The 16,910-nt window shown below is 42.3% G+C and overlaps 1 long non-coding RNA gene across 4 annotated transcripts; it reads left to right on the plus strand.

Annotated features, from left to right (window-relative positions):
- Nucleotides 1–514: 514 nt before the first annotated feature.
- LOC119349480 lies at nt 515–12,694 on the plus strand. Of its 4 annotated transcripts, none has more exons than XR_005169437.1 (5): nt 515–9,861; nt 9,971–10,229; nt 10,342–11,181; nt 11,345–12,044; nt 12,391–12,694. It is a non-coding gene; the product is annotated as an uncharacterized LOC119349480 (long non-coding RNA). The 4 variants fall into 4 exon arrangements; XR_005169438.1 differs by having other exon boundaries at nt 11,345–12,025; XR_005169436.1 differs by lacking the exon at nt 11,345–12,044 and having other exon boundaries at nt 5,848–9,861; nt 10,342–10,393; nt 10,492–11,181.
- The last annotated feature ends 4,216 nt before the right edge of the window (nt 12,695–16,910 follow it).

Here is a 16,910-nt window from a genome sequence, read left to right on the forward strand (position 1 = left end):
ACCATCGCTTAAGCACCAACAACTTTTGCCTAGAATAAAGCCCAACATGAGATTATGTGAGTTAATCATTTTACATCCTTAAGCCCCAACATGCGCCAAGTTGGGTGGTGCCATACGAAAGTTGTTTTGAGGAGCTATGATTGGAGTCTGGTGGTGATGTAGAAGTGATATTCAGGAGATAGTCAAAGATTTTTGGTGGATTATGAGATTTTTGGTCTAGTTGAGCAAGGTGATTATTATAATGGTGGATAAATAGATCTTTAATTCATTTGGGAACAGTTTGGATTTAGTTAGGTGATTGTGATCTTGAACCAAATTTCACGATGGATAAATAACTTCAATAGTACATATAAGGATCCATAGTCCGTCAATAGAACTTTGTGGTTTATATTGGATTTAGATAACAATGAATTTGGGGTTTATTTAAATCATGGTTATGATGTTGGTGGATTGCTTTGTGTTAAATTCACACTTTTGGAGATTAATGAAGTTTGAGAACTTTAGGGTGTAGTATGATAAACCTTGGATATGGGAATGGTGTATTATTGGAGCATTGGATTAGCAGTAAGGGAACAAGGATCTTGGAGTAGCACAACTCGTGTTTCCTTTAGGTTAAATGATATAGCTACTTGGCTTCTAGGATGGAGATAACTTTGGCACTTGGATTTGTGATGTTTTGATCTAAGCTTAGTAGCTTGCATGTGCCCCATATGGATATAATCATGAATACGATACATGTGGATCAGAGTTGTTAGACATAGGTGATTTTGGTGTCCCTCCCCAAGAATGTTATGAGTACAAAGATCATCATGGGAGGATGGTTTGGATTAATTCGAAGGAAAGGTAACTGAACCTGTTTGCAAAGCCGACAAACCTGATAGTCTAAAGACACACCTCTAGAGGCACATGCAAGAAGGCCACATCGAACTAAGGATGACAGACGAGAGCCACATGAGTGACCAAGACGATGGATGATGCCGCAAAGAGTTGGTAGACGAGGAGAGGCGGAGAGACTGGCGACGGTGTCATCAGAGGGAAGGTGAATCCAGTCAAGCTCATAGAGGGCCTGGTAGTTATAGCGCCGAGGGCCCGCAACAAGTAAAGCATCTGTGTGAGGATCCTAATCAAAACAAGAGTTAAAGTCAAGAATGACCATACAACCAGAGTCGACAAACTAACCACCTGAAATGAGTTGCACGGGTCGAGGAACATGAGCAAAACTAGGAACATGAAAAGACGAAGTGCTAAGAGTGCCTCGACGGTCGACTGGGAGGGAAGTTCCTAAGAACACGAACATGAGAATCTGGAGGTCGAATGGCCGACAAACTGGAAGAATCAGACGAAGAAGCACCAGGCGGATGAAACTAGAAGTGGGTGTCGAAGTCGTGCAATTTTTGTTCCTCTTCGATCTTGCTTGGCGTCCTTCCCTTGTATGCGGGTTACGTGTCACGGACTTGATGTCGCATCCTACGTTCCCTTGTTGGGGGCCCTTGGCCCCAGCGACAGGTAGCGTCGTGCACACATCATGTGGATTAGACATTGCGGTGCCGACTGCCCCTGCTCTTGCTCTGCCGTTAGGTGGTGCTCGAGCGTTCGGCTATGGCGGCGCCCAGCAGGGGAAGCCGGGTTGTGGGATCGAAGCAGCACACAAAGCAACCCGTAGCCAAGCAAAGGATGCCCAACTGGACTGGCATGGAGCAGAGAGTGCACGAGAGGTGTGGGCGAAGCGGTTTAACTGTCGTCGGGAGTGGACTGCTGCCGCCGTCGTCATATTTTGAACCTAGAGTTGAGCGGTGAGGGGATGATGAAAGGGGAAGCGAGGAGGCATGAAGAGAGCACTTGGAGGAGAAAGGCATCGTACACCCTATGCCCGTGCGTCAGTCGCGATTGGTGGACGGTTGTGGGCATATCCGATGTTTGCACGTGGATCTGCTACTCGGGATGGCGTGACATGGTCGTTGCGGAGTGAGGTGCCAAAGCTATTTTGTTGTGTGGATGAGTTTGGGGAGATAGAAGTCGTGTTGCAGTCTAGTCTAGGCCTTCAACTGTACCAAGTGCAACTTATTTAGAGTTTCTGCTCTCTCAAGCTTAAGCCTTTTTCTGAACCAAATCTAGTCCAAGACACCCAACCTAGCTATAAAAGTTCTGATAGCATGGACTTACATCGATGTGCTTAACTTGTGGAATTGTAAGAGCATCGCTTAAGCACCACCAACTTTTGCCTAGAATAAAGCCCAACATGAGATTATGTGAGTTAATCATTTTACATCCTTAAGCCCCAACATGCGCCAAGTTGGGTGGTGCCGTACGGAAGTTGTTTTGAGGAGCTATGATTGGAGTCTGGTGGTGATGTAGAAGTGATATTCAGGAGACAGTCAAAGATTTTTGGTGGATTATGAGATTTTAGGTCTAGTTGAGCATGGTGATTATTATATTGGTGGATAAATAGATCTTTAATTAATCTGGGAACAGTTTGGATTTAGTTAGGTGATTGTGATCTTGAACCAAATTTCACGATGGATAAATAACTTCAGTAGTACATATAAGGATCCATAGTCCGTCAATAGAACTTTGTGGTTTATATTGGATTTAGATAACAGTGAATTTGGGGTTTATTTAAATCATGGTTATGATGTTGGTGGATTGCTTTGTGTTAAATTCACACTTTTGGAGATTAATGAAGTTTGAGAACTTTAGGGTGTAGTATGATAAACCTTGGATATATATCGGATTCATATAGGTTAGATGAGAGTTTGCAGCATCATTCATGATTATGGTAATTGGTGGATTATTGGAGCATCTGGGATTGGATTAGTAGTAAGGAAACAAGGATTTTGAAGTAACACAACTTTTGTTTCCTTTAGGCTAGATGAGACTTAGCAACATCAATCATGATTATGGAAATGGTGGATTATTGGAGCATTGGATTAGCAGTAAGGGAACAAGGATCTTGGAGTAGCACAACTCGTGTTTCCTTTAGGTTAAATGATATAGCTACTTGGATTCTAGGATGGAGATAACTTTGGCACTTGGATTTGTGATGTTTTGATCTAAGCTTAGTAGCTTGCATGTGCCCCATATGGATATAATCATGAATACGATACATGTGGATCAGAGTTGTTAGACATAGGTGATTTTGGTGTCCCTCCCGAAGAATGTTATGAGTACAAAGATCATCATGGGAGGATGGTTTGGATTAATTCGAAGGAGAGGTAACTGAACCTGTTTGCAAAGCCAACAAACCTGATAGTCTAAAGACACACTTCTAGAGGCACATGCAAGAAGGCCACATCGAACTAAGGATGACAGACGAGAGCCACATGAGTGACCAAGACGATGGATGATGCCACAAAGAGTTGGTAGACGAGGAGAGGCGGAGAGACTGGCGGCGGTGTCATCAGAGGGAAGGTGAAGCCAGTCAAGCTCATAGAGGGCCTGGTAGTTATAGCGTCGAAGGCCCACAACAAGTAAAGCATCTGTGTGAGGATCCTAATCAAAACAAGAGTTAAAGTCAAGAATGACCATACAACCAGGGTCGACAAACTAACCACTTGAAATGAGTTGCACGGGTCGAGGAACATGAGCAAAACTAGGAACATGAAAAGACGAAGTTCTAAGAGTGCCTCGACGGTCGACTGGGAGGGAAGTTCCTAAGAACATGAACATGAGAATCTGGAGGTCGAATGGCCGACAAACTGGAAGAATCAGATGAAGAAGCACCAGGCGATGAAACTAGAAGTGGGTGTCGAAGTCGTGCAATTTTTGTTCCTCGTCGATCTTGCTTGGCGTCCTTCCCTTGTATGCGGGTTACGTGTCACGGACTTGATGTCGCATCCTACGGTCCCTTGTTGGGGGCCCTTGGCCCCGGCGACAGGTAGCGTCGTGCACACATCATGTGGATTAGACATTGCGGTGCCGACTGCTCCTGCTCTTGCTCTGCCGTTAGGTGGTGCTCGAGCGTTCGGCTATGGCGGCGCCCAGCAGGGGAAGCCGGGTTGTGGGATCGAGGCAGCACACAAAGCAACCCGTAGCCAAGCAAAGGATGCCCAACTGGACTGGCATGGAGCAGAGAGTGCACGAGGGGTGTGGGCGAAGCGGTTTAACTGTCGTCGGGAGTGGACTGCTGCCGTCGTCGTCAGATTTTGAACCTAGAGTTGAGCGGTGAGGGGATGATGATAGGGGAAGCGAGGAGGCTTGAAGAGGGCACTTGGAGGAGAAAGGCATCGTACACCCTATGCCCGTGCTACAGCCGCGATTGGTGGACGGTTGTGGGCATATCCGATGTCTGCACGTGGATCTGCTACTCGGGATGGCGTGACATGGTCGTTGTGGAGTGAGGTGCCAAAGCTATGTTGTTGTGTGGATGAGTTTGGGGAGATAGAAGTCGTGTTGCAGTCTAGTCTAGGCCTTCAACTGTACCAAGTGCAACTTATTTAGAGTTTCTGCTCTCTCAAGCTTAAGCCTTTCTCTGAACCAAATCTAGTCCAAGACACCCAACCTAGCTATAAAAGTTCTGATAGCATGGACTTACATCGATGTGCTTAACTTGTGGAATTGTAAGAGCATCGCTTAAGCACCAACAACTTTTGCCTAGAATAAAGCCCAACATGAGATTGTGTGAGTTAATCATTTTACATCCTTAAGCCCCAACATGCGCCAAGTTGGGTGGTGCCGTACGGAAGTTGTTTTGAGGAGCTATGATTGGAGTCTGGTGGTGATGTAGAAGTGATATTCAGGAGATTGTCAAAGATTTTTGGTGGATTATGAGATTTTAGGTCTAGTTGAGCATGGTGATTATTATATTGGTGGATAAACAGATCTTTAATTAATTTGGGAACAATTTGGATTTAGGTAGGTGATTGTGATCTTGAACCAAATTTCACGATGGATAAATAACTTCAGTAGTACATATAAGGATCCATAGTCCGTCAATAGAACTTTGTGGTTTATATTGGATTTTGATAACAATGAATTTGGGGTTTATTTAAATCATTGTTATGATGTTGGTGGACTGCTTTGTGTTAAATTCACACTTTTGGAGATTAATGAAGTTTGAGAACTTTAGGGTGTAGTATGATAAACCTTGGATATATATCGGATTCATATAGGTTAGATGAGAGTTTGCAGCATCAATCATGATTATGATAATTGGTGAATTATTGGAGCATCTGGGATTGGATTAGTAGTAAGGAAACAAGGATTTTGAAGTAACACAACTTTTGTTTCCTTTAGGCTAGATGAGACTTAGCAACATCAATCATGATTATGGAAATGGTGGATTATTGGAGCATTGGATTAGCAGTAAGGGAACAAGGATCTTGGAGTAGCACAACTCGTGTTTCCTTTAGGTTAAATGATATAGCTACTTGGATTCTAGGATGGAGATAACTTTGGCACTTGGATTTGTGATGTTTTGATCTAAGCTTAGTAGCTTGCATGTGCCCCATATGGATATAATCATGAATACGATACATGTGGATCAGAGTTGTTAGACATAGGTGATTTTGGTGTCCCTCCCGAAGAATGTTATGAGTACAAAGATCATCATGGGAGGATGGTTTGGATTAATTCGAAGGAAAGGTAACCGGACCTGTTTGCAAAGCCGACAAACTTGATAGTCTAAAGACACACCTCTAGAGGCACATGCAAGAAGGCCACATTGAACTAAGGATGACAGACGAGAGCCACATGAGTGACCAAGACGATGGATGATGCCACAAAGAGTTGGTAGACGAGGAGAGGCGGAGAGACTGGCGACGGTGTCATTAGAAGGAAGGTGAAGCCAGTCAAGCTCATAGAGGGCCTGGTAGCTATAGCGCCGAGGGCCCACAACAAGTAAAGCATCTGTGTGAGGATCCTAATCAAAACAAGAGTTAAAGTCAAGAATGACCATACAACCAGAGTCGACAAACTAACCACCTGAAATGAGTTGCACGGGTCGAGGAACATGAGCAAAACTAGGAACATGAAAAGACGAAGTGCTAAGAGTGCCTCGACGGTCGACTGGGAGGGAAGTTCCTTAGAGCCATCAAGGATTAGAATCCGTAACCAACTGGAAGGCCAAGCAAATGTGAAGTCAGAAGTTCCATCGGACTCAAGAGTTATTATCGCAAATTTGTGAAGACTTTCAAGCATCACCGATGACTTAACTCTTGAACAAAGATAAGAAGTTTGAATGAAGGCCCAAGTGTGAAGTGAGCTTTTGAAAGTTTAAGAAGAGGTTAACCACTGATCCGTCCATAGCCACCCTAGATATTTATACGAGTTTTGAAGTTATTGTGATGCATCTAATCATGGACTTCGTTCCGTCTTGATGCAAGAAGGAATCTTCGTAGCCTTCAAGGCAACTACGTCCTCATGAATAGAACTGCCCTACCCATGATTTGAAAATAGCGGTAGTAGTGCATGCTTTAAGTATGTCTTCTTCTAGATGGGAAGATTTGATCAACCACTATGACGTTGATATCCATTACCATCCTGATAAGGCCGATGTCGCAGTGGATACCCTCAGCAGGAAGTCGTGTCCCTGTTCTGCCTTGACCATGCAGAGCAACTAGTGCTACATGAAGGCTTCGAGAAGTTTGGTGTAGACTTGATCAACCACTATGACGTTGATATCCATTACCACCCTGATAAGGCCAATGTCGCAGTGGATACTCTCAGCAGGAAGTCGTGTCCCTGTTCTGCCTTGACCAAGCGAAGCAATTAGTGTTACATGAAGGCTTCGAGAAGTTTGGTGTAGAGCTAGTCAATAGTGTCTATCTCGCTAACTTCGAGATTACACCCACTCTTAGGATGAATCAAGAAGTATATAAGAAATCAATTAAAGCATGGGAAAGCCTTGCATTCTCAGAAGACAAGCAATATGTTCTTTGGTTTGGAGGTCGCATCTGCATACCTAAGCAAGAAGGTTTGAAGAGGTGGAATCTACAAGCAGCTCGGGACACCCCTTTATTCCATCCACCTAGGGAGTACCAAGTTATACCAGGACCTCAAGAAGTTGATGATGGAATGGAATGGAGTTAGATATAGCCGCCCTTTTGTTACCAACGTCTCAGGATGCAAGCGCGGCGGGTTGTAGCTAGCCTGCACTTGCTTAAGTGGGCTCTCCTGGTTTATGCGGATTGATGTGGTGGTTTGCACAACCCCACGCTAGTTATTGCGTGTTAATGTGTCATCCCGCATACACCGCATGCAACCAGTTCGTGTAATTTGGTGGGCTGACTTCAGACGCAACTGAACTAATGCATGCAGCTCCTAACATTTGAGGTTTGCTCAGCCACAATCCAGGTTTGCTCTGCTCCAGATGTTTTGGTCGAACAATGCCACTATCGCGAAGACCGTCAACCAAACGACAGCGTGGACGAAGGTTGAGCGGCACGCCGTCATCGAACCAGAGACCCCAGCGCATCGTGTGGCGCTCTTGTTGTCTCAAAAGAAGCTGAGTGTGAAGCATGGCTGCATGAGTTTTTTCTAGAACAAGGAGTAGGTTTCGCTTCTTTGCGGAATGTGCGACAGCCCGTCGGGCAACGCGGTCATACTCGCATGAACCCACATGCACAAAGCTGTTGCCTGCGGGAGAATTAGCTAGATTTTTTTGCGGGGTGGACTAGCGGCTTAGCTGGCAGTACTATCCCACTTGCACCCTTACCAATGTCAAATTAAGGCCATAACTCTATCAGGGTCATAATTGACCATTACCTAAGCTTGCCATCCTCAACCCATTACTTAACACCAAAAACATTTGCAAGCCAACTAGCAGATAAGTACCTCTTCCAGATTTGGAGTCTCCACAAAGTTCCCAAGAAGGTTGTTGCAGATAAAGGTACAAAGTTAACCTCCAAACCTGTAAGAGATTCCAAGAAGCTTTTAAAATAAAGTCATCCATCAAACGGGGCCTCTGCAAAGAAAACCACACATCGACCCCCACCCCTAACTAACTTACTGCGAGATCTCAATTCTTGTCCTTGCTAAAGCTATATGTCAGAAGTTATGTCATCGAGTGCCTCGGTTCAGTGAAGCAGTCTCATCGAAGAGCAAGCAACTTGAAGTGAAGACTGTCGCTGAGCGATCTTTCTAAGCAACCTCACCCAGTGTTTTGTATTACATCACTTAAGATAATATAGATCAAAATTTTGGACCCAACTTTTAAAATATCGATCATGGGGGAGCATATACCATCAAGTGGACACTATACTAGCATCATTCTTAAGGAAAGTTTTGTCCGATTGTTCAAACTGTATACGCCTGACACCAAAATGCATTCAAGATGCAAAGGCCGACATCTTTAACTGTACCAAGTGCAACTTAGTCAGAGTTTCTCCTCACTCAAGCTTAAGCCTTTCTCTAAACCAAACCTAGCCCAAGAAAACCCAACCTAGCTATCAAGGTTGTGATAGGATAGACTTATATCAATGTGCTTAACTTGCGGAATTGCAAGAGCACCGCTTAAGCATCAGCAACTATTGCCTGAAATAAAGCCCAACATGAGATAGTGATTGTATGAGTCAATCATGTTACATCCTTAAGCCCGCAACACACACCTAGTTGGGTGGTGTCATACTTAAGTTGTTTTGAGGAGTTATGATTGGAAAATGAGATAGTTTGTTGGTAATGTAGATGTGATCTTGAGAAGATAGTCAAAGATGTTCGGTGGATTTTGAGATTTTAGGTATAGTAGGTGAGCATGGTGATTATTATATTTGTGAATAACAATATAATTAATTAATCTTGAAACAATTTGGATTTAGTTAGGCGATTGTGAATTTGTGATTTTGAACCAAATTTCATGGTGGATTACGAGATTTAGTTGGATTTAGTTAGGTGATTGGGATCTCGAGAAGATAGTCAAACTTGTTCTGTGGATTATGAGATATTAGGTCTAATAGGTGAGCATGATGAGTATTATATCGGTGGATAAAAAGATCTTGAATTAATCTTTGAACAATTTGGATTTAGTTTGTGAGATTGTGATCTTGGACCAAATTTCATGGAGAATTATGAGATTTTAGGTGGATTTAATTTGGTGATTGTGATCTTCAGAAGATAGTCAAAGATGTTTAGTGGATAATAAAATTTTAGGTCTAGTAGGCAAGGATGATGATTATTATATTAGTGGATAAATAGATCTTCAATTAGTCTTGGACAATTTGGATTTAGTTAGGTGATTATGATTTTGACCCAAATTTCACGTTAGATTATGAGATTTCAGGTGAATTTTAGTTGATATGACTTTTGAGGAGGCAGTCAAAGATGTTTGGTGGATTATGAGATTTTAGGTTTAGTAGGTGAGCATGATGATTATTGCATTGGTGCATAAATAGATCTTTAATTAATCTTGGAACAATTTGGGCTGAGTATGCATGCTTTGAAGATTCATGGGATAGAACATACCCCGTATCAACACTATTCCAGAAAGACCGCCACACTTTGGCCCATGACTTTAAGCAGTATGAAGTGCTGAAACAGAACCCATTCTGGTGTGACATGATGGAAAGCTATGGAGTCTGAACAACTACAGAACTGACGTCATCCAAGCACTGGGTGGTGTGGAAGGTATCCTGGAACATACCTTATTTAAGGGAACATACTACTGTATTTCCCTACTTGGGAGGGTTTGTTTTGGGAGAAGGCTTCAGGTTTTGAGGAATCAATCAAGTACAAAAAGCTGACAAATGCACAGCGTTCTGGGCTTAATCAAATCCACAGCAGAAGATTTACCCTCTGGTGGTCGCCAACCATGCATTAATCGTGCACACGTATATGTTGGTTTCCACTTTTCAGGTTCAGCTAGAATATTAACTGGTTCCTTGGCCCGGGTCAAAGCCCCTCCTCCAGCAAGCAATGAACAAGATCATGAAGGTAATAACCATGCTAACTGTAGCAAATCTAGCATTATGGCAATATCTCTGTTGTAGTAAAAAAATCTTATTTAATAAATGACATGCTTGTTTATTTTCTCTTTTGACAGTCAAATCCTGCTCTGTATGTGCTGAGGGAGAGAATAAGAAAGGGTCTTCAGTTGTATTCATCTGAACCCACCGAGCCATATGTGTCTTCACAGAACTACGGAGAGATATTCAGCAATCAAATCATACGGCTTGTGGATGACATAAATGTCTATCGAGATACCATTCACAAAACCTTCGAGGGTAACCTGACGACCAAACCAATCAATGGCGCCATCTTTATTTTCAATCCAAGAACTGGTCAACCAACTATTTCTGAAGGTTTGTTCCCTTTCTTTTGCTTTTAGCTCTAGTTTTCTTGCAATTATGGCATAACTGCGAAGCATCACAACTTGGAAGACTGACTTGAATTAAAATGGTTTATAATCTGCAGGTCATCCCCACAAGTGTATGGGCAGGACAAAAGCGTCTAGTTTCTCTGCATAGTAATCGCTCCAGTTTTCCTCATTCTTAGATTTAACTGAATTTGCATAGCCATTCCGCCATAGCATGGAACTCACCGGCCAGATGGTGACTTTGCCAGCGAAGAATCTCCCAGAGCATGAGTTCCTTGCTGATATGGAGCCACTGGGATCCAGTTGAATGAAGCTCCTCAGCTATCACCTCAGATTTGTCTCACTACCATTTTCTATCTTCAAATCCAACCTTGTGATTCTTATCCAAAATAAAAATTATATAAGTAGCTGAATTTCAGTGCACAATTCTGTAATGCCTGATCAAGCAGATTTATGTCTTTCCATGAGCGGCTAACTGTCTCTCCAGGGGAATTCTGAATGTGAATATTGAAATGCATTCTATACAAAATTCAATCTTTCCAACTCACACTGCACTGTACATACAAATTTATTACTGTTGCTTCTTTTGTTTCTTGCACATTTTACAAGTTTTTTTTTGCCTGGGATAGTTTCAGTGCCGAAATTGATTCTGTTGTTTTTGGCAAATTCTGGTAAATTTTTTTTGCCTGTGATCCAGTGTCGCTACTGATGTTATTTCTTTCTTGCCACATTCTGTTACGTTGTGCTTTTTTTGGGTATGATCCAGAGTCTCATATACTGAACTGTTTGTTCTGTTGTTCCTTTGCAGGATTTGACATGACATGCTAATATTTTGGAGAAAAACAAGCAGTGGGATGGTAAGAAGTGCATCATTTTGACCTGTCGGCGAACATCTTGGGTCAGTGGTTATGTTTGGGAGAAGAAGAAAACCTATCATGGTCAGTGGTCATTACTTGTCAAACTGAATCGTTAGCGTCAAGTTGATGTTTCGCTTGGTGTTATCATCCTCGTCTAGTTGATGCTTTGTGATTTGAGCTTTTCTGTTGAAGCTTAATGTGTTATTTCATCTGGTTGCTCTTCTTAAGACTGGATTACTTGCAGATTTCTTTTTAGCTGGATTAAGTTTACTATGTCAGTGTTTGGTTACATATTTCTGTCAGTCAGTTCTGTGCCTGAGACCAAATCAGTTGTTCTGGGCCTGGTCAAACCGCTATTGCTTGAGCCAGGTCTGGGATGGTGATGCCTTGAAGAGTGTGGTCAAAGCAAGCCAGGACATCACTCTCATGGCCACGTAATCACCACCCCCACGCCCATCATTTGATCATCAATGAAACACTGCAGCATCAGCATTAATTTTAACCATCTTGGCACTGACGATGATGCCTCACACCTAGAGAAACCGGGAAATAAGAATTATATCAGTAAGTGTAACTGTCCCTTGAGAACTTGGAAAAGGTGATCATACTAAGAATTATATCAGTAAGTGTAACCGTCCTGAAGATGATAAGCGTTGCACTGCCCCTCAGCTATTGTTTCTGTTTCCATGGAGCATTGGTCATATAATATTTGGAGACCTGACGTCACCGGCACGTCTCATATGATTGGATATTCTCATGGCCGTGCGCCAAGCCTGTGTGTGAACAGAACATTTGTCTGACCATCTCGCTTCGCTTGCTCAGAGACACGGATATTCTCATGGTCATGCAGTCAGGCCACCAACGGCAGGGAGTGTGAACATTTGTCTTTAGACCAGTATGAACTACTCGGATAGATGGCTGCATGGTAGTGCTGGATACTCTGGGTACTCTATTGTTCTTGTTCATCTTTAAGAATGCACTGATATATTTAATGTTCTCTAATTACTGTCAGAAATATCTATTTTGTTAGCATGGCAAGAAACAGAAGATAACGAATAAGTAGGAATGTATGATACAAACTTCTGAGCATACATTCTTCGATAGGAATTGTATGATGTGATCTGTATAGGTATCGACTTGGTGTTTCGCCATTTCTAAGTTAAGATATTTGTGTGACATACTGTTAGCAGTACATTTCTAATGCTGTTTTGGCCTGAATCATCAATTCTGTTGTACATACTTCGAGTATTTGTGTGGGATTATAATATCTGAAGCTCTGGACATGTGCAGAAAAAGGAGGCACCTGCTTGGCGAGAAGCTAGCGCCTATGGCGAAAGTCTAAATTCAGAATATATGACTGGACTACTTGAGGCATTATCATAGTTTTTTACTGGCAGTAGTTCAACAATTTACAGCTAGCATTTTAAGAAAGAGTATTTGTATGTCTGCATCTTCAGCCCTGTTTCTTCTGTTTTATGTCAATGCAAGATCTTACAATTTTAAATGAGGCAATTGACGCATACTTCCGATTTCCTTAAGGAGGTATGCAAAATTTGTCATGTCCAAGTTGAAATGAAACAATGCCTTTCACTTAGCTGTATTTGTTTGTCAGTATGCTACGTGCACATTCAAATTCCTGCTCATCAAAGAATCATTCGAACCAAATGCTGAATCTTGATAACGCCTTTCAGTTGTACGATCACTTGTTCCAGGATTTGTTCATTTACTTGTTGCAGCCAACAACTCTCTAATATCCTGTATCAGGATCCGTTGATTACTTGTTTCAGGGCCTCATCTTCAATATGCCCAGTGTTGCACGGCAAAAATCTTCTCGTGGCTGTAACTTGTTCTTGTGCATTACTGTTCATGTTTTTTTTTATCAACTCGCTAGCTGTTGCCTCCGGTGCAAATTTTGTTTCCTGTTGTTGACTTGGAACGTTTCATCCTGTGAGGAGGTTCTCAACAGTCATGAGCTCAAGTAAACTAAATTCTGAGTAACATGTATGCTGACAGTAGCGAAGACAGTCAAACACCTCATGTCATTACTTGGATTAGCCACTATAGTGTTTAGGAAGAAACCCAAGTTGAAGCACACTAGATGTGTTTTTTTTTTTTGAAAAACTGAAGCACACTAGATGTTTATTGGCATGGTAAGGAAAAATTTTAGATAGTTTAAGAGATTATTAGTCTACTGAAATAATCACGAAAAAAATGTGAACACATTATTATTCTCGCTTTTCTTTGCCATTCATTGCCTAATCATCTATAGGGTACGTACTATGTAGTATGTTAGTTCAAATACATGTACATCGTTTTTCAAATACATGACTACCATTTTCATTCAAATACATGCTTTGATGTCTATTTTTCCATAAACATTGTAAGTTCTTCATATACATCTGAAACATAGTATTTTACAATTACGCAAAAAAAATCGAATTACACAATCATTTTTTACATTGTATAACATTTTAAAAAATGTAACATACAGTTTTTGAAATGCGTGAAGTTATTTTAAATGTCATGAACACTTTTTTAATGTTGTGAATATTTCTTTGCAGTAACGGTTACAAAAAAATGCCACTGTGTTTTTTCAAATTCACAATGGACATAATTAATTTTGGGGAATATTTGTATTTATAGTTTTTCATAATATAAAAAACAAAAAATTGAAAGAGAGGAAAAATAACACGTACATTTTTTTAGGCATGTACATGTGATTTGCCCGTGGCAGGGAGGAGAGTCACGGACTCCCTCGCGCAATGCGCTACCTGGCCCATATACAGAAGCACTGTAGGCAATCCGTCCTTCCAACTCGCTACAAGCGAGCTATAGCCACACCCGGGCTGGCGCGTGTCCATGGAATCATCTGGGATGGCAATCCCTATTTCCTGCTCCTTGCGGCAAATTGCCGACCAATCTCACAGGCAAAGCGAGTGAACGAGGGTACACGGGCTGGCTCAATCAGGAGTCATCATGTAGCCTACATGGGTCCGGTTTTAGAATCTTCTACAAGGTTCTCATTCGCTCTTTTGTCATTTTCTCTTTTCTGATTATTGTCTTTATTGGGTTTCATTTTTTTATCCATTTTCAAATTTGTTTAGAATCTTCAAAAGATATTCCTGTTTCCAAAAAATGTTCAAAAATATGTGTAATTTCAAAAACATTTGTGTTTTCCAAAGTTCTTCAAATTTCAAAAATATGTAGAATTTTTTAAAACGTTTGGATTTTCATTCACAATTTCAAAAAATGTTCAACGTTTTAGAAAAAACATCTTTTACGAAAAATCGAAATTTCAAAAAATCTTTGTGTTTTCAGAAGTTCTTCAAATTTTAAATAATTTTTCACGATTTTCAAAAAATATTTATGTTTTCAAAAAATGTTCACATTTAAAAGCCGTGTTTTCTAAAAAACAATGTGTTATTAAAAAAATTCAAAAACATTTTGAGAAATGTTCAAGTTTTAAAAAACATAAACTTTTTAAATAATGTGCGCAATTTTTAGAAAAAATCTCAAAATTTCAATATATGTCTAGACATTTTAAAATAACTTTCTCAATTATTGTTTTTAGAGAACCAAAGGAAAATAAAAACATATACTACAAAAAAACTGTAGCTACAATAACCAGAGCCACTACAATAGCCGGTTCATTGATCACTATTGTTGCTACATGGTTCGGCCTAGTCGAGGGTGGGTGCCTATGCGTTTGCCCGCCAATTTGCTGCATGGAGCGACAAATAGGAGCTCCCATCTGGGACGTGTCTGGTAGCTCACATCCCCATGCAGGCTGTGTGGGACCAAATTGACCCGTTTGGTTAGCTAGGTTGCATTGAAATCTTGGCCCACATGAACCTCAAAGCGCAACTAATCGGCAACTTCCAGCAACCAGGCTCATCTCGTGCAGGGTGGGGGACGCGGTGTTGAGCTAGTGCAAGCGGGGAGATGGTGCCTCACACGCGTCCCCCAGAAGTCAGCATGAGTAATTTTGTCACCTATGGTAGATTCCTGCCTATTTATCCCCCCCCCCTCAGGCTCACTGCCCCAACCCCCGCTACCATCCCCCTTCCCCCCTCAAGCTCTTTGTCTCGGGAAGCTTCTTCACTGACGAGCAGATAAGTGGCGCCATCTTCTCCGGTCGTTGTTGGTCGGCGAAGGTGATCCTTCTACATCCTCTTCTCCGAGTTGTTCCTTGCCTCCTCCTTGCTCCTTCCATGGTTGTAAGTAATATCACTCCCTACTCGTTGTAGCTTAGATATGCGAGTATTGCATCATGATGTTGTGTGAGGATGTGGTAGATGAGATGCTAGTCATGTAGTTTTGGTGCTATGGTAGGTTTTGCTTGTCGACCGTGATGATGTTCAATGGTGTTGTGGTAGATCAATGCTTATGTCCTAGTATTGCTTGTTTTCCATTCCATCTGATTCTAGTTTGGTAGATGTGGTAGTATGGTAGATTTTTCTTGGCAGACGGTGATGGTGTTTCACGGTGTTGTGGTAGATCAATGCTTACGTGCTAGTATTGCTTGTTTTCCATTTCGTTTGATTTTAGTATGGTAGATGTGGTAGTATGGTAGTTTTTGCTTATTGGCGGTGATGGTGTTCATGGTGTTGTGGTACGTCGATGCTTATGTGCTAGCATTACTAGTTTTCCATGCTAGTATAGTATGTGGTAGTGGTGGTCTGCTTAATGATGAGTTCATGCTAGTATGATAGATGCATTGTTCTCATTCGGCTAGTCCTTATGCTAATCATTATAGGCAATGACCATTGGGACTTTAGTACAACCTGTTGAAATGTGAGATGGGCCTAGAGCCCATATGACAATTTTAGATTTAATCTCTAAGGGCCCATGTAGGTGGCATGACAAGGTGGTGGGAAGTTTAGTCCCACCATGCTAGTGGAAGGAAAATTGGAGTGGTTTATAAGGGTGGCTCTTCTACATGCTATTGAAACTTGAGAAGAGAAGAGGCCCTCGCACGCTCCTCCTCCGCCGCCCGCCTCGCCACGCCTCGTCACGATGCGAGTTGCGGGAATGAGCCGAGCCGAGCTCACACCTATGCGCTTATTTTTGCCAGTCACTAACGGAGAGGTTCTAACAGCAGGGCCACGATCTGAGACAAGCCCACGTCTCTCCACGCGGCTGTGTTTATATAAGTGTGTTGTGTCCCCTAACCCTAGCCGCCATGATCAGATCACATCTGCTCCACGCGAACCGCCCACCGTCGTTCCTTTGCTGCTGCTGCCGCCGGTGACTCCATCCCGTTCGCCGCGTACACGGTCGACGGGAGAGCAGGTCTCCGAAACTCCGTCTCTCTGGTTCCTGTACGGGAGAGAGACGAATAGGTTTTTGGGAAGCGACTACGCGACTGCTCGCCTCCGATCCACTACTTCCTCTACGTCTGCGTCGTCTCCGTCATCACCATGTCCAGCGACGCCGAACGCGCCGCCGCCGAGAAGACCGAGGCCAACAAGAAGGCCGCCGAGGACGCTTCTGCTGCTGCTGCCACCGCGGCGGCGGCTTCTGCATGGCCTACTGGAGGGTATACCGCGTTTATCCCTCTCCTGATAATTTCTGTATTAGCAGTGCTAGCATCATGTGTAGATTTGTCTACTATTTGCGTAGTACGTGCTTGTTTAGATCAGTACCAGTATGTTGTTAGTTCTGTCAATGTCATGCTAGTTATCTACTTATGGATTAAATTAGTCGAAACACTGCCTATTTTCTTAGCAATCCAAAAACCTATTATGTGTAGGAATTTTTTGGCAAGTGGCTTTGCCGTAGCATTGAAACCGGATAAGTTTACTGGTACG

The sequence above is a fragment of the Triticum dicoccoides genome, chromosome 1B (assembly GCF_002162155.2).
Source record: "Triticum dicoccoides isolate Atlit2015 ecotype Zavitan chromosome 1B, WEW_v2.0, whole genome shotgun sequence".
Lineage (NCBI taxonomy): Eukaryota > Viridiplantae > Streptophyta > Magnoliopsida > Poales > Poaceae > Triticum > Triticum dicoccoides.